Source organism: Erpetoichthys calabaricus, chromosome 17, assembly GCF_900747795.2.
Source record: "Erpetoichthys calabaricus chromosome 17, fErpCal1.3, whole genome shotgun sequence".
Taxonomy (NCBI): domain Eukaryota; kingdom Metazoa; phylum Chordata; class Cladistia; order Polypteriformes; family Polypteridae; genus Erpetoichthys; species Erpetoichthys calabaricus.
Genome location: NC_041410.2, coordinates 51331734 through 51357950, shown reverse-complemented (window position 1 = coordinate 51357950; position 26217 = coordinate 51331734). Strand labels below are relative to the sequence as shown.

General features: G+C 38.4%; 1 protein-coding gene across 1 annotated transcript in view; it reads right to left on the bottom strand.

Moving 5' to 3' along the window:
* myo9aa (myosin IXAa) overlaps positions 1–26217 on the bottom strand; it is a 568471-nt gene that overhangs the window by 381815 nt on the left and 160439 nt on the right. Inside the window, 1 exon segment of the mRNA XM_028823069.2 lies at positions 7358–7450. The gene's annotated coding sequence lies outside the window, so the exon portion shown is untranslated.

Genomic DNA, 26217 nt, shown 5'->3' with positions numbered 1-26217 from the left:
GCACTCCATCAATTGGACGTTTATGGTAAAATAGCTAGAAAGAGGCCACTCTTAAACAAAAGGCAGATGGTAACATTTAAAGGACCCTGACAGCATTAAGGAAAAAAGATTTTCTGGTCTCATGAGGCGAAACTTGAATGTTTTGGGTAGAACTGCAAGGACTATGTCGGGCCATGTCAAGGCAGTGCTCATCACCTGACTAATACCATCCCTGCATTGAAGCACGTGGTGGCTTCTCAGGAGCAGGGACAGGGAGACTGGTCAGAATTGAAGAAAGGTTGAATGCAGCCAAATACAGAGAAGTCTTTGAAGAAAACCCGCTGTAGAGTGCAAACCATCTAACACAAAACAACAAAAACCTGAAGCATGCAGTTCTGGAGTGGCTTTGGGATAAATGACTGATTGTCCTTAAGTGACCCTGCCAACGCCCAGACTTAAACCCCATAAAACATCTGTGGAGAGACCTGAAGATGGCCGTTTAAAGGCACCTCTCATCCAGTATAACAGAGCCTGAGAGGATCTGCCAGGAAAAATGGCATAAACTGCACAAATGCAGGTGTGCAAAGCTTGTAGAGAGTTAGCCAAGCAGATTAAAAGCTGGAATTCCTGGCAAAAGGGATTTCTACAAAGTACTAAATTAAGGGTCTGAATACTTATATAAACTGGAGATTTTAGTTTTTGATTTTTGAATAAATTTGCACACCTTTCTTAGGACATGTTTTCACTTAGCCACTATGGGTTATTGAGAGCAGACTGATGGGCAAACATGTCAAATTTATCCAATATAAAATTAAACCTACAAAACAAACTGTTAAGAAGGTAAAGGGGTCTGACTACTTTCTGAATCCACTGTATTGTACATACATATTCTAAATATCATATACATTTCCCCACAAAAAAAATGTAAAAGAATTTTAATACAAATAAAATACAAGGGGGCGGCACGGTGGCGCAGTGGGTAGCGTTGCTGCCTCGCAGTTGGGTGATCTGGGGACCTGGGTTCGATTCCCGGGTCCTCCCTGCGTGGAGTTTGCATGTTCTCCCCGTGTCTGCGTGGGTTTCCTCCGGGCGCTCCGGTTTCCTCCCACATTCCAAAGACATGCTGGTTAGGTGGATTGGCGATTCTAAATTGGCCCTAGTGTGTGCTTGGTGTGTGGGTGTGTTTGTGTGTGTCCTGCGGTGGGTTGGCACCCTGCCCGGGATTGTTTCCTGCCTTGTGCCCTGTGTTGGCTGGGATTGGCTCCAGCAGACCCCCGTGACCCTGTGTTCGGATTCAGCGGGTTGGAAAATGGATGGATAAAATACAAGGTTTTTTTCTTACTAAACTACAAAGCAGCCAAAGAAAAATGTGACTTTTTAAGTAATTACATATTCTATATAATTTTTATGGTATCAGTTTCTTACAGTTAGCTAAAATATATTCATTATAAAATAAAAATGATAATATTAAGAGTGGCATTATGTATGAAAAAGGTAAAGCAAGATGTGTGAGCACAACAATGCAGAAAAAGAGATGTCAAAGATTAAAGGCCCCCCTGAAGTATACAGGAAATGAGTGTGCAGTTTTAAAACACTGTTCAAAGTATTTACATCCCAAAATTATGGTGTAGCTTTGCAACTCATTTTCAACACTTTACCATGAAAATTTGTTAATGCAACACAGGATACAAACATGACGCTTTCACCTTCTACTACTAATTGGGGAACTCAATGCACTAACAATTCAAATCTGGCCAGTGAACAAAAGCTGGTTCCTGAAAGGAACTTGCAACTAATAATAACTCAGTGCGTTATCCGGAAACCAGAGTGGAGACAAGCACGGCAAAAGTAGCTCTCCCACCCTAGCAGTCGAAGCAAGTCCCTTCCTCCTGTCCTGCACATACACTTCCTCTATCAGAACAATGACTAACAGGAAGGGGAGGTGGAGGGGCAGAAGAGGCTCCTGAAGACTAGACTGGAACAGAGTACAAGACCACTAAACAAATGGACAGCCACCACAAATAGGAGTGGAATGCAGTGAAAGGCAAGGAGATGTGGAGGGAGTGGGGGATGTGGGGTGGGACATGAGGAGGTCAAGCACAGATCACAGGTTATCTGTCACCCCTTTCAGTGCTTTCTCCGGACGCCACTAAGGGAGAGTTGGCTCAAATCTAGCAGTAGTTTAACAATGCATTATTACATTTGCCCCTTGGAGAAGGAACTGTAGTCCGATATAATGCAAACTATCTAAATTTAAGAATGTGAGAATTTTCATTTCTGAAGTACATTGCTTTTAACAAAGATCATTTAGAAATCACCTGCTCATAAAAACAATTGGGAGGCCATTCATGCAAGCACACATCTTCATAAGAGTATCACACACATGAACTTTAAATTGGCTGGGGCTTTGGGTAAAGATTGAAGTTTAGTTTTTTCACTTTAACATACTGAGTGCTAATCAACCTTCTGTTTCACCCAATAAAAATTAAAAGCTATCATTTTAACTTAATATTTACAGACAGTAGCAATGAACTGGTGACCTTAAAAGGGTTGCCTCCTGCCTTGCAGCTGATGCTGCTGTGATCGGTCCCTCACTCCTACCAACCACAAATCTGGATTACAAGGTTTCAGTAAAGACCACGTCACAATACGTGACTTTCCAAGCTATTTTAGATGGTAACCACCACTTACATAATCTTAGCAAGTAGGAGGCAGTTAGCGGCATGTTTCCCAGTAATCCTGTCTCATAATGTGACATGCCCAGTGACTCACTTTAACAAAATCAAATGAGTTGTAGGGACAGGATCATTATACATGAGAGCTCACAACCGATTTATGCTTGTCTAGAAGTCCAATGTATATAATGCAGCAGTGATGAATATGGAACGTGGGTTTTTGGACCTCACAAACAGAGGTTTGCCACACCAAAGAGACACTATGCCGAGTCATTATCCAGGGTACGGATGTGGAGATGGAGCAGCGCTTCAAGTACTTGGGGTCCATAAACATGCGAATGACATGCTGGACTGGAAGACAGAAGCTCAATTTAACTACCAAAGAGCAGAACGGATTAGAAAGCTACACTGTATAAATGTGTGTAGCAACATCTTTGTTGCTGTAATAGCTTTGAATTTCTATAATACCCGAATTTCTCCATGGGGACCAATAAAATATAGAGTACGATACCAGAGTATAAAATGGAAAGCATTCCAGTGTAATTCTAGAGTGAAAGAAGAATGACAAAGGTCTGAAGTCATACGTATTCAGGGATAAATCTCAAAGAATGAAATCAAGAGGAGAACCACGGACAATTTTGTGAAGTGATCAACTGAAAATGGCAGTGACTCTTTCTTGAAGATTAGAAAAAAGATGTGGATGGATTGAACTGGTTAAGATGGTCATCGTGTAATTATTTAAAGTAAAAAAATATAGTAATAACCATTAAAATAAATTCTATTGTTAACTTGAAGGAAAAATATATTTTTCAAGTTATTTCTTCACAAACATGGTATATATGCATTTGCTGCACAAAATTGTGTTAAAAAAATCAAGCATTTTCTATAAATTCTTAAAATATTTTGCCCACACTGACACTTTACAATGCAGGCAATGGGGGATAAAGCACCACTGGAAAATAAAAAACTAAAACCTACCGACTACATCTTCTTAGAGTTTCAATAAAAGACAACATTCCTTCTGTTTTTTCGATGCAACAAAAAGGATCTGGAAATAATTATTTTGCACATAATCACACAGTCCTGGTACTGTTTTTCTTAAAGTGAGGATTCGTCTTCTGTTCGCTTGTGCGAGTTCTCACATAAATACGGAAGTAAATTAAAACAAAGCCATCCAAGTGGTACACAGTTTACTTTGATTTGGTCATTTGAAAAGAAACAAAAAGTGATGGTAGAAGACTACAAGTGCTGAGCTATCATGCATGGATGGTTTCCTTTTAAAATGGCTGAATCTCATAGTATTTGTGTTTTACTGTTGAAAAATTACACGTATAAGCTATTTTATAATGTCTACATAATTGCAAGATGTGGATCAATATTCAACAACTGTCTTGGCTTGAAAAATTGGCATATTCAGTAAGTTTTCTGGTGGTGCTTCATGCCCCAGTAATTCTAATGTAAGGTGCTAGGTGTGGGCAAGATATTTTTCTAAAAAACAAAGGAAGTTTGGAACACAATTTTGCATGGCAAATGAATATTGTGATGGACGACTGGCTACAGACTCCGGTCGCCACCCCCAGGCCGCCAGGAGGAGCCCTCCGGACAGCATAATCGTGCCCCGAGTTCCAGCAGGGCCTCTTGGACTTTGTAGTTTATATACACAGCCCTGCTGGATACCTTGGGGACCACCGGGAGTCGCTGTAGGGGGGCTAGTGGGCTCTTATGTGCCCTATAACCCGGGAGTGCGTCAGCATCACGTGACAGGAAGGAACGACGTGCTCCCGGGCTGAAGAAAGGACTGTTTACCCTGACCCGGAGGGAATAAGGACTTGTGGGTTTGACCAGGAACCACTTCCGGGTCAGGGGATATAAAAGGACTGTGGGAAAGCCCAGATACTGAGCTGAGCTGGGAGGTAGGAGGGCGAAGTGTCTGGGCGAGGAGGAGAGTTTGTAGTATTGAGAATTGTGTAGTGTATGAATAGTGTGGTGTGGGGAGTGCTTTGTGCACGTAATAGTAAAATAAATACCATTTATACTTTTACCTGGTGTTCAGAGTGGTACCTGAGGGTTCAAGAGGTGGACCACACCTCTATCTGTTACAATATATACCATGTTTGTGAAAAAATAACTTCAACTTGAAAAATACCAAACTTATCCTTTAAGAAATATAGTAGTGACGATTCACATCTCACATTACTTCTATTCATTTTTGGCAGGTTGTTTTCTGTCTAGAGCTTCCTTCATTTCCTACACTTCCCACATGTGTTGTTAGGCAGTTGAGATTTATTCAATGTGAGAATATGTGCCACTGTTGCTGCTATGGTACACCCATGCTGTGACCATTTGGGTTTTTCTATGTAAATCCTGATGGGTACTTTAATTTAATCAAGGTGTCAGATATTTTAGGGTCATTGCCAAAGAGAAGTCAAACTTAAGCAAGACACAAGAGGCTGATAGTCACTGTTTAAAGGATAGCAATAAATAACAAGTCAAATACTACAGTTTACATCGAATTTTACTAATAAGAAGAGTGCTCAAAACAAATTCTTACAAAAAACTTTCTTTGATATTGTTACAACGGTCAGAAAATATTTAAAGCACAGATTAATTTGGCTATGCTTGATGTACACCATGTGGCTGGCAACAGTGTAACATCTTGGTAACCATTAAGCACTAAAAAATGGTGGTGCCTGTGTAAAACAAACACAAAAAAGGGAGAGCACAAGAAGAAATAAATTACACAAAAGTGTACAATTATATGAGGTCTGTGAAATAACTAAAAAATAACCTGTGCAATCTTGACATCTACATTTTAACTGCATTAATGTACTGTAATGTACACCAGTTTCAAAATGTGCAAAGAACTATTGTTACACACATACATACATACACATACACATTGTTACAACATAATACCACATTCTCAACAAACAGTTTATAAGTGCAACAGCAGCGAACATGATGTATTTGCTCTGCAACCTGCATGAAAGGCATTATTTATTAAATTTATGCTTAAAAATAACGAACTCATTATAAAAGGAATGCTGCATTTCAAAGAGACTACTTAGGCTTGTTGAAACCTGCCTTTCCTAAAACACCTAGTTTATTTTGTATAAATGGAGTTATCTTTCTTACTTTTCATTAAATTGTTTGTTGGTATAGTACACTTCACATTTGATGCACCTGTCATACTTTACTTCAGTCTTTGTGGTCAAATATTTTGTTTCAACAAAGCAATTCTTGCATTTTCTCACAGATAACACACAATTTGTTTACAAAGAAGAGAAAATGAGGGTTTATATTACTTCAGTGTTGTGCCTTGTGGCCAACTTCACCTGTAGGCACTTCAAGGTTCATTCTAAGACATCTGGGTAATTGGTGACTTCACATGATTTGAACTCATAAGGATCACGCTCAGATCTGCATGTGTGCAAAATAATTCAATTCCTGGGTTATAACTTCCAGATTATCCATTGAGATAATGGCACTTTACATGACTTCTAGTCAGAGAAGATGTCAAAATTGACAACTGCAGTTGCTGATCTGGTCATGAACACATGTCAATTTACATGACTAGAATATCAGGACATATCAAACTATTCAACTGCGTGATGACTTCCCAGCACTGTTTCCATTCCCAAAGTATCGTTAGTGCGTCCCTTTTTCTGAAAGCCAATAACGTGCTACCAGACAGTACCAGTTTCCACCCAAAGGGTTAACAAGTACAATGAGTTCAGTCAATCTCATTCTTTTTTCCATTTTGTCATAGTATGTAAACCACGAGACATCAGACAGACAGGTGTCTCTTCTCTTTGTAAGATCCAAAACTCCCAGGCTCTGCATTCCTCATCGCAGCACCATATGCATTGCACTTCCTGGTGAGTGCTCATTTATTGTCAACTCCTATCCACACAAAGCCCATCCCTAGGATTTTACAAATTGTCAAACCTAGGATTTTGTCGGGCTCTTACTTAGTGTTCAAGTAATAGTTATTCAAAGGAAACTACTAAATGCAAGAGAAGGGAAGTAAAACAATATAGCATATTTTGGAATATAATATTTTTTGAAATACTGAAATAAAAGTCTACTTTTTTTGCTTTACACGGTTAAAGGATTTTTGTCTAAATTCAAATATTTGCATATAACTGCTTTGCTTTGATGAAGAAATGAACTCTCTCTTGTGTGCAAACAAAAATGAGAACTTTTTTTGAAAGGTTTGTGAGTAATGTTGATTGTTGATGCAAGCAAAGTGATATAAAATGTTCTACCAATGTTTAATTCTATAAAGTGCTGAATGGGCCCTGTACTATATTTTTCACAGGCTTCTATACTCAGTGATGAGAGTTCTATAACCCTAAGATCTCTATTGCTCATCTTATGACACCCTATTCACTCTTCCTATGTAATTTTTCATGAGTATTGTCAATCTTTTAAGTGAAGTTGTGGTGATGATGTTCTGCCCCGAAGAAAAATAAAGTAGAGACAGAATAGCAAATTAGGAAATGGACATTCCAAAAATCCCATCAGGGTTTTAACAGTAGACAAAAAAAGGACTGAATCACCTTATTTAAAATCACAAACACACACAAGGATGAGGAAAAATGCCAAAATTCAAAACCCAAATCACTAATACAATTACACCACTAACAAATCACCGTTTTGAATCCAGAACATCTGACAACCCAGATGTGTGTGATACTGACCTTTATACTGTTGTAGCAGTGGCATCATACATCGCAGCGTCCAGCTGTTCCCATGGCTAATAACAGCAAACAATACTGGAAAAATGGGGTACCCTATAGGAAATAAATTAGCAGCGTGTCAAGACATGATAAATATTCAGGAAACTCAAAATAAGATAAAAACTAAATCAAGACTCAAGTTCTCCACATATAATACCTGTAACTGAGAAAAAAGAACTGATAAAAATACGTCGACAAAATCTGAAAACAATTTTCCCCAAATCATGACAGCTTAGTTAAGAGAAAAGGTTAAGTTGAATTAACACGATGAAACGGTTTTTCATTAGGTGTGACTGACTGACTAGCAAATGTTTTGCACAAAGGGGTACAATGACAATGTTTATTTCAGTCAAATATGAAAACAGAATTACAAATGGAAATATATTGAATATAATTAAACTTCATATCTGAACTTATGACAAAAAAATAAAACACAAAATTCCAGTACTGTCACATTGTGACCAAAGGATCAAAACGTTACCATATTAAGGGTTTCTTGGTAATGTCCTTGTTGTACTAGGTTGAAATTAGGAATTTATTATCTTTTATAGTTGTCACTGTGGCCAGAAGCACACACATACACTAACATCATTGTAGCTTCACCAAATCCCCAAACCTTCATGTCTTTGGATGGAAAACTGAGCACACTGTGGAAACCCACCAAGAAAACCTGCAAACTACAGGCAGGGTACACAAGGGACGCGACTCCCTGCGAGACAACAGCACTACCACTCTGTCACCATGCCACCCCATATATGTAACTATTAACAGTATTCATTATTTAAACAAAGTTAACGATTTATCTGTAAATGTAACATACATAGTTTAGTACATTTCATCATGAAAGTGATACAAGTATAAATCTAAGAATTCTAAATGTGCAGAAAGCTGAAATATTATAAATTTAATGTGTTCTGTGTGGCAATCTATTGCCGCTGCTGTCAGGTCACGAGGAAGCCCCAGAAGTGTGTTGCAATTAAGAACTGGGTCGGTTTAAGATGATGTTTACGACAGTCTACTTTAATGACAAAGTAAACTACGGGATTAAAGTGGACATTTCGAGTTTAAAGCCGAATTTTCCACTTTAATCACAAAATAGACTTATTCATTATGTAATTTTTTTTCTCTGTGGCTCAAACACGCCGCCATACGTTCTGATGGTATTGAAAGGTACAAAAAAAAAAAAAAAGACGGCACAGAAGATGGTATGTGAGACCTTTAAAATATATTGTGTCATTACTATGGGGAATATGCAACGCTTGAATATAAAGGCAACATGAATACATTTGTATGTCAATATCAAACCATTCATCAAACATCAAAGTACACACATCGATCCTGGAGGATCCTAAAAGCGGCCGGAGTAGCAAGAAATTCAGGGTTTGAATGTGGAGAGTTATGACGATATTCCAGAAGAAGGTGACATGACTGTATTTGGATAAATTTATATTTATTCATGTACAACAATATACGATATCCCCTGAAAATAAGCCCTAGTGCATCTTTTGGAGCAAAATCGCCACTGATCATCAGAGATTGAGGTTGGTCGCGGAAGATCATGAGGACAACATCAATTGCTTAATCAACCCACACCAATCCACCATACACAAACCGAAGGCATCTTACTCGCATAAAATAATCTCTACCCTCTGGCGGCAACTCACGACCCATAGTTTATGGAACTCTTCCCTAGAGAAAAAGCAGCTCAAACATGTGGAGAAAATACCGATTCCACATGGACAGCGACTAGGTATCCTATTCTAGCAAAGATTGCTGTACACATGAGGCAGCAGTACCAGTGCCTACACTACCAATCCCACCCAACAACAGTGTATATATCTCTATTATTAAAGATTAAAAAATCTTAGGAGGGAGATGAGACGTGATCTTCTCAGAAGACACTTTGATGTCATGCGAAACAAGGCAGTGAGACAAAAGGACAGGCTTTTAAATGATCAACGCGCAGTGCAACAAGCAGAACACACAGCTCGCCAGCAGCAGCAAGCCAGCAGATGATACAACCGCATCTCCTTAGCGTGTGTTTAGCCCCCACCCTTAACAATGTGAGCGGCAGAGATGCGAATTGGCAAAAGACAGCTGCTGTACAGGCTTTTAAATGATCAACATGTAGTGTGACAAGCAGAACATGCAGCTCGCTGTCAGCAACAGCAAGACAACAGCTGATCTGACCACATCTCCTTAGCATGCGATCAGCCCCCCCTTCACAACACGAGCAGCGTTATACATCTCGTGAGAAAGAGATTTAACTATGCCCGGGGACGGGAATAAAGGACAACGAGTAGATGACAAAGTAGAACATCGTAAAGAATTCAAAAATGTTAGCGCAAACAAACAGAAATTATTACTCAGTGAAATAACAGAACAGCAAAAAGAAATCAAATATATTGTTCGGATTTAAACTTTAAGTCAGAGACTTGTAGATTGTCTAATTCGTGTTGCCAGCGAGAATTAAAAGATTCCAAAAACGTTGTGGTATGAAGTCACGTGAGACTGAGACTTTTAACATGTGATTCTTTCAAGTCATGCCCTAACTACAACTATTTTTAAACAAGATCATGGTCATCTAACCTCAGTCGTGTGAATGCTTTTGTCAGATTTCATCAGGACAATAATTTTATACGTTCTAGATGACACGTCAACGACAAAGCGAAGAAGAAAGAGCATGGACAAACAATCGAGAAAGTCGTTTTATTTATTAGAGAGAAAGAAACGATATTCACTCACAGGCAGTTATACATTGCATTGTCACGATGTAAGTCCAAACACGGAATCAAAATTCAATGCGATCATGAAGAAAAGTTAATTCCACAAATTGTTTTTACTAAGGTTTTAAACTAAAAGTGAAAATAATGTATGTAACAATTTCCATGAAAATATCAATCTCTTTAAATTGTATATCCAGTGATCCAAACCTAGATGTGGGTGAGCAAAGCGAGCAGGGGGCGGAGCCCCCTAGTTCTAAATAAATTCAGTCCATTTGCACACTCATTAGTATGTCTTTATACCGTAACAAGTAATTGGATACACTGATGCAATGTGGATGTCTCATGTACAGTGGCTTCAGAAAATATTCAGACGTCTTCACTTTTTTCATATATTGTTATATTACAGCTTTGAGCTTAAATCATTTAAATTCAATCTCCCCATATCAAGCAACAAGGTGCAGAAACATCTCAACGAAGATCAGTTAAATGGAATGCACCTGAGCCAGATTTCAAGTGTTATAGGAAAGGGTTTGAATACTTTTGTCAATGTGATATTTTAGTTTTTGTATTTTTAGTATATTTACAAAAATTTCAAAAACCCTGTTTTCGCTTTGTCATTCTGGGGTTATCAAGCTTTTTATGCAGAAAAAATAATGTAAAATGATTTTAGCACAAGTCTGCATGTGAAAAAAGTGAAGGGCTATGGATATTTCCTGAATCTATTGTATATTTTTAATTATTAAAAAAGGGGACATTTTGGTGATTTACAAGGCACAGTAGGGATCAATTTAGAAAATTACAGTGACATGAAATGGATTGTAAATTACAGTGTGATAATGACCCAGGCCCATGTTATTGTGCAGGAAGGATAATTTTCATTTGATTAATAAACTATATTAGCAGCCTTTGATTCTGATCCAATTTTGAATGACAATACAGTTCATAGACAACATTCAAATATAATAGGACACACATCTAAAGAGAAACCCACTACATGCAGAAACAAATCCAATTCCCTTATTTTTTAAGTTTTTTTATATTAAGGTGACTAGCATTCTACACAAAGCAGCATCTTGGGATGAGGGACATTAGCTGCTATGCAGATACATTTGCTGCAAAGGCAGAAAAATAACACAAAAACTCAGAGCAAGAGGAATCTGTTCTTCCTGAAAATGTAGTACTGTTTATTGTCAGAGATAAGGAGGAGTGGTGGCTCAATTGAACTTGCTTCCTGTATGCCATTCCTAAAAATCAAAACAGCAGAATAAACGGAATGTCTTCTAATTTAGAAGTAACCTCTTGTGAAGCCAATCTCATAAGGAATCTTGCTTCTGAAGAACATTACCATTTGAATAATACTAACAACATTCTTCTCACAATGTGTATTATTTCTAATGTGGAATGCATTTTTGTCATCTTAACACTATGTCTCGGAGTAATTCTTAGCAGCAGTGCTATATAAATAGCGCTGCTACCTCATGGCTCAAGCAAACAAGATTCCAATTCCAGCCCAGTCAGTCTGTGTGGAGTTTACAGGAACCCCCAGTATCTCTGTGGGGTTTCTCCATGAATCGTGGTTTCATGTCCAGTGTTGGCTACTCTTTTCCTCTTAGGTCTGTTGGGCTCTAGTTAATTAATACTTTTTTCCTCTTTTTATCGCATTGCCAGTTATATATCTGTAGAGGACCATACACTCGGTCAGTGACTGTTACTGGACAGGTGGCTTTGTAGTTTATAGTCAAACTCTGCCACTAGGTTAGATCTGCTTAAAATAAAGTCAAAGCTAACCTGCCAAAAAGACAAAGACAGTTGGGTATTAAAAGAATACTCCACACAAAAATGATATATGTATACTTTTATATGTTACTTAACCCATGTATTTTTATTGATGACAGAATAAAATGTTTTATCTCAAGTTTTCAAGTACAAAGTTTCTGCTATAATCTGATCGACAGGTGGATCAATGCAGCATCCACAGTTATGTGGACATTGTAATGGTCAGTCATGGTGAAGAGGGAGATGAGCCAAAAGGCAAAGCTCTCGATTTACCAGTTGATCTACGTCCGTATCCTTACCCATGGTCACGAGTAGCCAAAAGAGCTCAATCACGGATACAAGCAGCAGAAGTGAGTTTCTTTCACAGGGTGTATGGGCTCTGCCTTAGAGATAGGGTGAGAAGCACAAACATTACATAGGAGCCACTGCTCCTCCACACCGAAACGCTCATCAGAAACCACTCCTTTAGAAATACTAATAAGTAGTTAATGGTCAGACAAGATATTTATTGCTTATAAGTTCAAAACTGAATTGCTTTGGACAGATCAAGCAGTAATTGTGTTTGTTTGTTTTGGTTTAGTGGACTCTCTATACATCCAGCATTTCTCCGACCTATTTAATTCAATTCAGGAATCACAGAGGCCCACCGAATATCATGGCAGCACTGGACGCAAGACAGCCATTGTGAATCTGGTAACAATGCATTGCAATGCACATTCACTTATATAAGACCATTTCAGAATAATCACTTAACCTAATATCCACTTCTTCAGGATACGGGAAGAAGACCAGATTACCTGAAGAAAAATCCAGACACTCATTTGAAAACCACAACACAACTTACAAATCATAAGTGAACAGTAGAAGTATCTCCATATTTCGACATCGGAGGTGCTAAAAAGTGTGCCAAATCACTCAGTTACACAGCGCATCATCTATATATATAATTCACTAAGCTGCCAGTGAGCAAGACACCCATGGAGCATGCAGGACGGAGCCACGCCCACCAACTCTAAGACCATTGGATAAGATGACAACGGCCACCAACTCAGACGCAGCAACTCACAAAACACGGCGTCATTGGATACAATGACAACTCACAGAGCCACGCCCACCAACTCGGACGCAGCAACTCATAAAACACAGCGTCATTCGCGTTCGTCTCTGCTACAGTTTACATGCACCTCTGAGCCACGTTGACTTTTCATTATTCTTTTTGGTTACGACGCACGACCGTGTCCACCATCGCAAACTGTTTTACACGCCATGGTCTTAAAGTTGGTGGGTGGGTCTCTGTGAGTTGCTCTTGCAAGCGGGCACATGACCAGGCGGTGTGTATGCTTCGAGAACGAGGGTGGACGCGGCAGGACCATCTAAGAAGAAGCATGTTTGTCGCGGATGTGAATCGCTGCATTAGCATGCAACGATGGTCCTCCAATTGTCAGTCATTATTGTATGTTGCCCTCTCCAGAGTTCCATGTTTTCATTCACCTACAGTCGTATCCTCAAACCCACCCCATTTGGACAACTGTGTCTTTCAGGAACTGTTCACCCATCAATACATAATTATGCAGCGTATGCTACGCCGCGGGTTGGCTAGTTACTCAGAACTGTGCTACTCAATTTGATGCTTTGGCCATTATGAGACAATGCTTACATAATTTGGATGGGGTCTTCCATTGCAGGAAGCACGAGTCTTCCTGGCTTCTAAACACAGTCTTTCCAAAGTCCAACATGGAGTTTTTGGCGTCACCCTTAATGTATTTTTTGAGTAAGTTGCTGTGGGCAGGCGAATGCATGTGCATCAAGACACTGAATGGCATTTACAGCACGTTAAACTGAGCACCACAAACAATTTGGGTAACACATTACTGATAAACCTTAAAGGAAGTTAATGTCAATTCCCAACATCTCTTTGTGTGGCTGATAAGCAGATGGCAAACGCTACGTCTGTCCTGGACCTCCAGGCAACAGCCTACTTTGTGATCATTTACTAGAATCATTCATATTTATTACAATAGACTCTCATTTACTTAGGAACAAGAACATAATAAAAACTTGTTTAACTATTGCCTGCCCTTTAAAAATTGCCAGCATATTTTACAGAATATCTTCTCACAAATGCCCATTAAATAAAGTATAGTTGGATCAATGGACAGAAAGCACAGTTTGCAAAATGCCCAGCAAATGCAGTGAACTCAGTAGCCATCTATCTGAATACTAGGATAACCCTGACATGACTCAACCCTGTGATTAATCTAGAAATATAAAATCACCTTGTAGGCTCTGAGATCAGACAGGCATACACAAATAGGACTGACTGATTGTGTTTTATGTTCTCATTATTTCCAAACTAGCTTAATTCAATGGAGACTACCAGACAAAAGTCTACCTCATTACAAAAAAGCAATGCTGCATATGACGTCACTCTGCCACAGTAAATAAGTTATCCAATCATGCATTCATTTGTTGAAATTTTTGATCCAGATTTAAGAATACAATAGGAGAAGCTGCCCAGGAAGAAATGAAAACAAGACAAAAACCAATGCTGGAAAAACAGCTCCAATTCATCACAGGGTACACTCTCATACCCACAGAATTACAATTTAAATTTGCCTATTAACACCAAACTTGTATGTCTTTGGGATATGAAAGGAAGCTAGTGTGTCCAGAAAAAAATCTGCATCTGAAATCCAGACTATTGAACCTACAGTAGATACCAACATGCCATGCACCCTATGTTCTGAGTTAAGCAGAAGAGGCACCTGTGGTGCCTGCCTGTGAAATGTATTTCAATAAGAAATTGTGAAGATATGATCTTGTAATTACAAGGTCTTGTAATTATAATTGAGATTAAATCTAATCTTATTTTATATGATGAGGTTCTAAGTCATAATTGCAAGATCTTATTTCATAATTACGAGATACTAAGCCATAATTACGTAATCCAAGCTTGTAATTATAAGATAGTAAGTCACAATAACTAGATCTTGTAATTAAGAAATCTTGTAATTACAAAATCGTATCTTGTAATTACAAGATCTTATTACTGAATTATGAGATAGTAAATCATCATATGAGATATTAAAACATAATTACGAGATCTTATCTTGTAATAATGAGATCTTAAGTCATGATTACGAGATCTTGTAATTAAGAGATCTTATCTTGTAATTATGATGTATTAAGTCATAATCACAAGATCCTTATTTTACAAATACAAGATCTTATCTGGTAATTATGAGATACTAAGTTATAATTACGAGATCCTTACCTCATAAGTGCTATATGGGATAAGAAGTTATAATTACGTGATAAATGCAATACACTTTGCTAAAAACTAAACAGACACTTTACTAATATTTTTCCATTACTAGATTCCACACAGCAAATGACTAGGCCCTGCAAATGACCAGCGTACGTATGCGTCTTGCCTTATACCCAGTGCTGCTGGGATAATAACGCTGGCATTTTTACCTCAGTAAAATAAGTATTACATTAGTTAACTCATTACTTTAAAAAGTAATCAAACAATGTAATGTGCATACTTTTAACAAGTTACCGAGATTGTGCTGCTGAATTTAGCACTGTATATTAAGTTCATCAAAACACATTTTGTAATTTCTGAAATATACAGACTAATTCTTCAAACAGGAGAAGGAATAATGCAGTCACCTGAGCATTTGCCTCAGGAAATTGATCTTTGTGGGAGCTTTAACCTGTGGATGCTGAAGGCGATTGCGAATCTTAGCCTATGCATGTGTAAGCAAGTGTAACAGACACACACAGAGAACAAAATCCTTACCAGTAACCCAGTTAAGGTTTTACATGTTCAATCAGGTTATTTGTGAAGAAATCAACTCTTCAGACACCAATAACCCAGTCTCTCTAACCAGAATTAAGGGGTTAGATGGCTTTTTAGAAAACAGCTTTCTGTGAATAACAGGATTATTAAGGTACATGTAAACGCACTTAGTGAGGCATTATGAATGTATACTGCCATAGGTATAAAGGAGCCCCAGTCACGTTTCTTGACTATGGATGATGTTAAAATCCAAGAAACCTGGTAAATGTTTAGTATGAGCAAGATGAAGCATATAAATGATTACACAGATTGCTATACTTGGTGTCAAATTACAGCAACTCAGAATTTGCATGTTTAAATTTTGTGTATTATACTTTAGCACAGGAAGGATCTACTAGTAACTCCATGTTTTGTGCTTCCATAGCTGGCTGATGGTTAAATGTTAGGAGGTGGATTTCTGATGTGCAGCATGCAACCTCCTTTTGTGATTAGGATGCTTTTCTCAGAGTCTGTTTTGCTCTTTCTTATATAGCTGCACTAGATTATGAGACCAGTCCAACTTGTCACTCATGTGGACTACGATACCCCGGGTGCCAGGATCTGTGGCATTACCCATTCCCTGAGACATCGATAGTTCATGCAGCTGGCGCAGTGACAGCACTGCTTCCTTGAAGTAAGAAGAATATGAGTTTATGTCCTAGGTCCTCCTTTGTGGACTTTGCAAAGTGCTTTAAGTAGTGCAAAAAGAGCTACGAAAATGTAAAGAATAATTATTATTATTATTAGTCATGTACCAAGGATGGACTAGTGCAATGAAAACACAAAGCAGTGTCCAATAATAGCACCATCCAAAAAAACAACAGCATTCTTATGGGAGTTAAACCAATAAATTTTTAGATCCAGAGAATGTTGGAATTAAGGGTAAAAAAACACAAGTAAAGTCAGGTTGCCTCTCTCTCTCTCTCTGAGCTGCAGTGTGTCTCTTTCTCTCATCTCCTCTGCTGACCCTCTGGGTCTTCACAGCCAGGCCGAGACACCAGGAAGTGCAGTCATCCAGCAACAGGTTTTATCACAGCCATCTTAGCTGGTAACGCGATGCCTAAAGCTTGGCTTGAACATCCTACCACCATCCCTCAGAGACTGTGAATGGACATTCAAAGCCTTCGGTTGGTTCCAGCCTCTTCAAATTCTCAGAAGGAGAGACCTGACCTGGAGCACCTTTTCCTTGCTTCATGTAGGGCAATCCAACCACCTTATTACCTGTTCACCGCACTGGCTTGATCTCCTGATTTTTCTTCTCATTGATCAATCCATACTTCTTTGATTTACTACTACTTATTTTATTTCTTTCTCCCTCAATTTACCCATTGAAGAACCAGTAATGACACAGATTTACAGCAGCACGCAGTCACACCACCGAGCTTAAGCTGCACTGATTGATTAAATACCACACACTGCCAGACCCCCGACACACTTTACTTCATTGATCCACAAGTACTTGTATCAGTCCATCACCTCCACATCTACTCCCTGAATAGTGACCGCAAACAATAGTGACCTTTGGTGCAGTTCCACGCTTTTGCTGCTGACAAACTATTACCTGTTAAAGGCACTGCTCTACCTGTCCTTCCTCACTGGTAGACAACTAAATTAATTCAGCAAATGTTATTTTTTCCCACTAAGAAGTGAACAAAAAATAAATAAACAACAAGACTCCTATGCAATAAGAGCTTATGTAACAACACCCACCTAAATGTTAAATAATTTAACTGGCATAACACCTTGTATATTAAGCCTGAACACAAAGTGCTTTACAAAACAATGCTTATTTCATTTGGCTCATTTTCACAGCATAACATGCTTCTTGGTATACATTATTGTTTTTATACTTCTCAAATGCCTTTCTTGTGTGGGCTCCACACAAGAAGCCCACACATATTTGAAATAGAAATATTTTCATAATTCTTCTGCCAGCTTGGGTATGATTATATATTCACAATTTGCCAGAAGAATTATTCAAACTGATTCGTTGGATAAGAAAAATCAAATAGACACTAAGCTGGGGAAGACAATCAATAGGATAATCAACTGAGCTGTATTTAAATAGCACCTTTTATAGTGCACACTGTCACAGAGTGCTCTATAAAGTCAGGTCAAGTCATATGGCTTTATTGTCATACCATCTGTACACAGTACTGCAGCATACAGTGGCACAAAGTGACATCCCCTGGAATGTGGTGCAACATATACATAAACACAAGACAAATGTACAACAGGTAAAGAACCATACTATACTACAAATAGATAAATAATAGGTAAGTGAATAGATAGTAATTAATAAATAAATAAATGACCACTATTAATAATAAAAAAAACAACAGTAGTAACAAGTGTAACAAATGTACTGCATATGAAGAAGATATTAGGAACAGATCTATGGGCAGGGGGGCTGCACAGAGTTCAGAGTACGGACAGCCAAGGGGTAGAAGTTGCTGTAGAACCTGACAGAACCGGTTTGGATGCTACAGTACCTTCTGCTAGCTGAAAGAATGACAAAGAAAGTGTGGAAGGGGAGGGAGTGGTTCTTCGCAATACTATATATTAGGGGTTTGAAACTTTTTAATCCGAGGACACAAATTTGAAAAATCGGTTCTGAACTGGGACCCAAGAACAGGATTATTTTCATAATGACGACTGAGTCATAAATAAACAAATAACAATGGCCATAAAATAAAAAAAATAAATGTTTTTGTTTCCTTTTAAGCACACTTTCTCACATGAATGTAAAACAGAAAAGTAGTAGACTAAGATATTCTTAAAACAATATTGTGTTTATTCATATTCCAAATCTGGTTTATTCAGAGCAAAGTGATGGGGCATCTATCCCATCACAGGATGAACACACACAAAAACGCACACCCCTAAACCACACACTAGGGCAGTTCAGCACCATCAATCCACCTAACCTGCATAACTTGGACTGTGGGAGGAAACCACAGCACACAGAGGAATCCTACATGAACATGGGGAGAACATGCAAATGCCACACAAACAGCACCTGGGCCTTAAAACTAAAACAACTAATCACTCAAAAAAGGAACAGATTTCTGAGGTGTATCACTGCCAGTGCAAATGCTTAGTTTAATCTTATGTAAAGCTGAGAGAAAGTTTCTTAGGATGTAGTGTGTGGATATGATTTCTACTTTCTAAACTTCCATTTATGTCTAAGATCTTAGAAAAAGGTGTTGCTGCTTAACTCAATGATTATTTAAACTGACATAACCTGCTTGAGCCTTTTAAATCTGGATTCAGAGCCCTACATAGCACTGAAACTGCTTTACTTAAGGTAACCAATGACTTACTTATAACCGCAGATTCTGGGAGGGCCACTATTCTAGTTCTCCTTGACTCAAGAGCAGCTTTTGATACAGTTAACCATAATATTTTACTATTCCAACTTTCAGCTATTGGAATCTCTGGTGATGCTCTTTCTTGGTTCACATCATACCTCAATGATTGCCAGTATTACGTCTTCATTAAGGAATGCAAATCTGCCACTACTTCACTCACACAAGGTATCCCTCAAGGGTCAGTTCTGGGTCCAATCCTATTTAACATCTATATGCTCCCATTAGGTGAGATTATTCGTCGGTATGGTTTAAGCTTCCACTGCTATGCCGATGACACACAACTTTATGTAAGCATTGATGCAACTGCAACATCTTCACCTGTTGCACTAACAGACTGCATTTGGGAAATCAATCATTGGATTACAGATAATTTTTTACAACTCAATCCTGATAAAACAGAAATCTTGTTAGTTGGTACCAAATCTGTCCTCTCTACCCTTCGTGGGCTAAAAATTTACATAAATGGGATCCTGGTTGAACCCTCAGCATCAGTCCATAATTTGGGTGTCATCTTTGATCAGCTTCTTACTTTTCAACCACACATTAGCTCAATAGTACAGACAGTTTTTTTTCATCTCTGTAACATTGCTCATCTGCATTCTTTCCTTGGTGTGAAAGATACTGAAACACTCATTCATGCTTTCATCACTACCCGTCTGAACTATTGTAATGCATTGTTTTATGGCCTCCCGACCAAATATATCAATAGATTACAGTATGCTCAGAATTCTGCTGCTCGTCTACTTACACACACTAAAAAATCTGTTCACATCACTCCTGTCCTCTATGATATTGGTTACCAGTTTCTTCAAGAATCAAATATAAAATTATTCTTCTCACCTTTAAAGGCCTTCATAGTTTATCCCCTCATTATCTGTCTGAGCTGCTGCTTCCTTACACTCCTGCCCGTGCATTAAGATCATCGGACGCTAACTTACTCAACTTACCTAAATACAGGTTAATAACTATGGGTGGCAGAGCTTTCAGTGTGATAGCCCCTAAAAATTGTAATGCTCTTCCTCTCAGCCTTTACAAGGAAAAATCTATTATTCACTTCAAACTCCGGTTAAAAATACATCTCTTCAATGAGAATTATTCATTTTCTTGTATGTAATTTCTACTGTCTTATTAATATGTTTATTGAATTGCAAAGTCTCCTTGAGTGTATGAAAGGCGCTGCATAAATAAAAATTATTATTATTTGAAAGCACAGAATGAAAAGTCATTTGACTTATGCACCAGTTAAGGAATGAAGTATTTAAAAAATGAATTAATCAATGCAATGTATTTACCTTGTCTTAAAAAACATTTTAAAAAAAAAATTTTCAAATGAGCTCCACCTTTAACAATACATTTTTGTAAATGAGTTTACAAATAGTTAAAAAGACTTTAGCTTTTTCCTTTTAATTGATCTGTTAAGTGGAAACCAAATTATTCTTAAAAATATATATATACTATGCACAGGGGATAGGATAAAATCTTGCTGAATAATTCAGTGAACAGTCCAGTCTGAAATATTTAAATCTACAGACTAACATTGTGAATATCTTGTGCTTGTCTGACCCTTTTGATATTTTCAAGTGTTCTTGGAGTTCTCAGTGGTCTAAAAACATGTCTTTCACATTACTAGTAGACTGATATTATCAAACTACTTTAAAATAACTTAATACAAAATCATGTTTGCATTTCAGTTGCAGATCTAAATTTAATGTATGCTGAAAAGGCAAACTTGTAATGACGGACCAACCAGTTGTCTGTGACTACTGAAACTTTAGTATAAAACACTGCCATGGCACTATATGCATCCTCACTCAATTGAGTCACCCATCACGAAACCCTAAAAGATGTCACATCCTTAAGCCGCACCTGCTATTTTCATTTAGACATTTCAAACTTACTACACGGGTTCCTTCACCCTAAAAGCATGTCTGTTATTTTCTAATCGAACCCCCACTTCTTACACATGTCTTTGCTGTTAGCCTTCTCAGTTTGATCATGAGATGTCATGGGATGGAACAGGGGAAATGCTTATTATATAGGGGTAGGGAACAAGTAGGGTTACAGTTGTGAGTGCGCAAGGCTGGCAATTTGTGCACTTACAAGATTGTACCTAAGTGCACTGTGCCACTGTGCCAATATTTTAAGCAAATAAAGTTATTATTATATTGTCATAACCTGCATGTCTTTTTCCATACGAACAACTGTAAACCTGCATTTGCCGCTCTCCTGTATTTTAGTGCCACAGAAACGGAAGCTCTCTGTGATGTGTCAACAGTATTATTTCACATGCTGCACTGCTGTGAATGGTAAGCTAAATAGTGGGTGGTTTATCACTCGATACAGGAGTCGCGCTTGAACAGTCTTGATGAAATTTATCACACAATTAAATGGTGACCTATCATGGACAAATCCATGACCCATAGTTTAAGCACTGCTATATATAAATTGTAATATGAGCGCTATATAGCGCCCGACCCGGCACAGACTCAGGCAGAGGCACATACTTAATTAAAACAGTTTTTATTCTTCTTCAGCCGTGGGGCATGCCTTCCCCGTGTCCCACAGGCCCAACACAGTCCCACAAGCACTTAAATTGCACACAAACCACACTTCTTCTCTCCACCTCAGCACCACCACTCCTCCTCAGGCTTAGTCCTCCTCCTCCCGACTCTGGCTCTCCCGAGTGATGGTGGCTGGCCCTTTTTATACCCCACCCAGAAGCATTCCAGGTGCTTGGCCACCTGGTCCTAATTGCCCTTCCAGGTGGGGCTGAAGATATGACCAGCCAGGCTGCTGACTCCATGCAGCTCCCCCTGGCGGCCATCCAAGCCCCCAACCAGGCTGTGGAGGACTCCATGTCCCATGGAGCCATGCGCCAGGCTGGGGAATCATCATCCGCCAGGGAGGCTGCCACCAAGCGTCCCGGGGGAGGTATTGAGCTGCCCGTGGTGGCTCCCCCGGAACAGATGCAGCAGAGGCGTCCCTGCCAGGCATGGAACCCAGCTGTCCTTTACAAAATCTATTTATATAAAATTCTTTTTGCGTTTGAAACAGAAATTACGTATGAGCGTTTGAAACGGAAATTATGTATGACCACAGAGGACCAGGAAAAACATTCTTAATAAACCTGATTCTTGCCAAGAGAGCGAATGGTGACATAGCTCTGGCTGTAGCGTCATCAGGAATCACTTCTACATTATTAGATGGAGGCCATACAGCACATTCGGCATTGCAATTACCATTAAACCTCGCACACGACGAAAATCCAATTTGCAACATACGCAAGGGCTCTGGAAAGGCAAAAGTCTTGCAACATTCAAAGACAATAGTTTGGGATGAGTGCACCATGGCACATAAAAGAGCTTATGAAGCCTTAAACTAGAGGTGGGCGGTATGACCAAAATTCTATATCACGGTATTTTTCTAAATTCTGACGGTTTCACGGTATTAGACGGTATTTTTTTCCCCATGCATGAGTGGATGTTAACCACATTTTCCACTGCAATTACTGCAGTAGACTGGCTACGAATAACCTATTAGACTGTTATGAGAATTGTACATCGTACAAAAAGACATTTTAATGTGCACACAAGTATTAATCCAGGTTTGCATGGCCCCATAAAGTGATAGTTTTCAAGGGGGTGGCACTAAAGAGAAGGAATCACATTGCATGACAGATGCAGTCAAAATATAGAACCTTTAATTGAACAAATTTTGCAAAAGCTTAAACTATGATTTTGACAACATATTTTCAACCATCCAAAGAGGCATTTAGACTTAGTAAAATATCCAGAGGTGTTTGTCAAAAGTTGGATTGCACTGAACACGTCTTAGAAAAGGAATAAATAGTAAATATTTTTTGTAAACCAACTACACTTTCTGTTAATGTTAACAATCTCTGTCCACTGACACGTTAAAGTGACTTTTTAAACAATTTTACCATCATTAAACTGCATAATATTTAAACTAATAAATAATAACAATAAAATACATAATAGTATTACTGATAGTTGCACCATTACTTCAAGGCTTCAAGCCCAGGTGCATTACACAGTATTCACCAAATTAAAATAAAATAAAACAAGTGCAACTTGGTGATGACATCTTACCAACTGTACCATCATTTAGGCAAACTGCATTAATATGGACCTTGCTTCAAGCTAAGCTATATACATAAATAATAAAAACTGCAACTTGCATTTATAATGTTGTTTGTGGTATAGCCCTATGGAAGCGCATTAGGGCCACTGTGAAGAAAAAAAAAATATGGACACGGAAGAAAAAAAACAAACTATATGTCGAGAATAAATTCGACATGTTGACTATGTCAAGATTAAAGTCGACATTTCCACTTTATTCTCAGTTTATTTTATAATTAAAGTAGAATGTTGTAAACTAAACTTCATCCTAAAATCAATGTTTAATTTACTAGATTTTCTCAAACCCCGTCACAAGTTAATGCAGCACATCAAATACTTTGTGTTAAGTGCTTCCCGACCCAGTCGTTAATCACTACGCTTCTTAAACTGACTTCCTCCGCACTAAGAGCAGGCGCCTACAGCAATCACCGCACAGAATCCATTCACTTCATGATATTCCTGCTCTCTACCAAAACCACACAATAATTACCAATCACCACACGATAAACGTCTTTGTGAAATTAAAACTAGTTATTAACTTAGCTGACGGAGTGTTCAGAACTTTAAAAATATCTTCGTTATACATGTTTAATTATGCCATCCATTCAGAGTTGCGCCCATCTCTGAACGAGTCGATAGCACATCGCAGAATGAATACAAGCAAAACATACACTAGCAAGTACAAAAACAAGTACAACTTGGCTTGCAGTATTATCCAGTAGTATAGAAACAGTATTTACACATCTGACCTTTTAAAAATAAAGTATCTCCAGGCGACGGACGTGACTCCTTTTTTTCGGCAAAAGTTCTTCTGTTCATCACATGTTCAACTTTACTTTTAGTTCAGTTTCGGAATGCTCTCTGTCCATTTTCACCGTGCGGCATACCTATGCTACTGCCCACTATTTGGTGGTGTAGCAGTGAAAAAGAGCCCTAGTGCAACAAATCTGTGTTTAGCAGTGTAGCAGTGAAAAAGGTCCCCACTTAAACAGTTTCCCGCTGTGCCACATTTCGAACGTCGTTTAGGCAGTTTAAACTGGTGTTGCGGTATAAGAAAAATCCATATCATAAAAAAAATAAACGGTTTTCGGTATGAACCGGTATACCGCCCAGCACTACCTTGAACCGAACAATGCAAGATCTCAGAGATCCTACCAAAATAATGGGAAGTACTGTCGTTTTACTCGCAGGAGATTTTCGTCAAACATTACCAGTTATTCCACGAGGGACACCAGCGGATGAACTCAACGCGTGTTTAAAATCCATGCTTCTCCCACGGTCAGTTATATGTCGCGTGTTCTCAGGTAGGTACACCAAAAAAAGTATACATTTATGCACGTAATGGGCAAACAAACAATGTAGTATACCCGAAAGCACTGCAGTAGTACTCAATCTATCTTTACTTCTTAAATGTTAATGTTTTACTGTTTAATAATTTATACGCTTCTTATATGTTGTTCAAATTCTTTTATCAAAATATTTTAATAGTAATAATAATAATTCATTACATTTATATAGCGCTTTTCTCAGTACTCAAAGCGCTATCCACACAGGGAGGAACCGATTTACTGTTTAATAATTTATATGCAATGTGCTTCTTATATAATACTTCATATTCTCATATGATAATGATGTTAATAATGTTGTTTATATTGATTTCTATGTTATTGTAAATGCTCTTTATTTGTTGAAAAATAAAATTGGCAATTAAACTTATTTTATAAATACTACATTTTATTTTTTTCCCTTGCACTCAGTGAGCGAAGCCACTGGGTAATCAGCTAGTAGGTAATAAAAAAGGTATTAAAATTGAAAAGCAAGCAAAACATGCAAAAGTACAAAGCAATAAATGCTAAAAAATATCTAAGAAAAGGAAAAATCAAATCGAATGCAGGGGAGCAGATGTATACAAAGTACAATAAACAACACAGAAAAATAGCATTGTGGTGCAGTGGTTAGCATAGCTGCAGTGGTCAGCATAGCTGCCTCACAGATTCAGCATCCCAAGGTAAAAATCAAATACTAATTGCAGTCTACATGGAGTTTGCACCTCAAAGTCCGTGAATATTTTCTTTATTGGTTTTCCTTCCACAGTCTCACATATGTTTGCTAACAGTTACTTGGTTAATTGGTGATTCAAAGTTGTTGTCATTTGGCGTGGGTTTGGGTAAAGGCGTGTCTTGAGTGTGCTGCAATGGCAATCCTGCATTGGATTAGGCAGGTTGAACGATGTACAAACAGAATGGTACAGTATGTACAGAAAAACAAGGTCAGGAATAAAAATGAATGTAAACGAATGCAGGAAGTACTTCTATGAGGCAATATGTACTGTCAGAGAAGAAAAAGTGAGAAGGGACAAGAAAACACCCCCCTTACCGGTTACATAGCCGCACCCTGCAAAGTGGTCAGACAAAGAAAGCCACACCATTTTTATATTTAACATTAATCAGATTGGAGAATCAGGAAAAACAACGAATAAGGTGAAGCTGAAATAAAATGCAAAGGAGAGTCAAACTGCTGGACCGAACACCCTGTGTTGCAGGTAGGTGATGAGAAGCTGCCCTTCTGAATAGGCAGTAATCAATAGCACAATTGCTTATATAGTACAATATGCTGGATTGTTTTGATGCAATGTTTTTCAACCTGTGTGCACATGGTGCAATGTGAGAGCTACCCGGGTGCACCATAGAAATAATAGTGTAGTGCATTTGGGTCTGAACATGAGAGGGACGAGCTCCACAGGTGATCAAGGTTACCTCTGAGGCAGAGAGGGGCAGGCAAAAGGACGAAGCAGCTTGGAGATGCCACCAAAGTGCACACTAAGTGCCTTGACTGTGAATGCTGATCTTGGAGCTCCTTCTTTATTGGCTTGAGCACATATATCAGATATAATGTGTTTGAGGTTAATAAGACAGTGGTGTGCCTTGGATGTTTTTGGTTACAGAAAGTGTTCCACAAAAAAAAA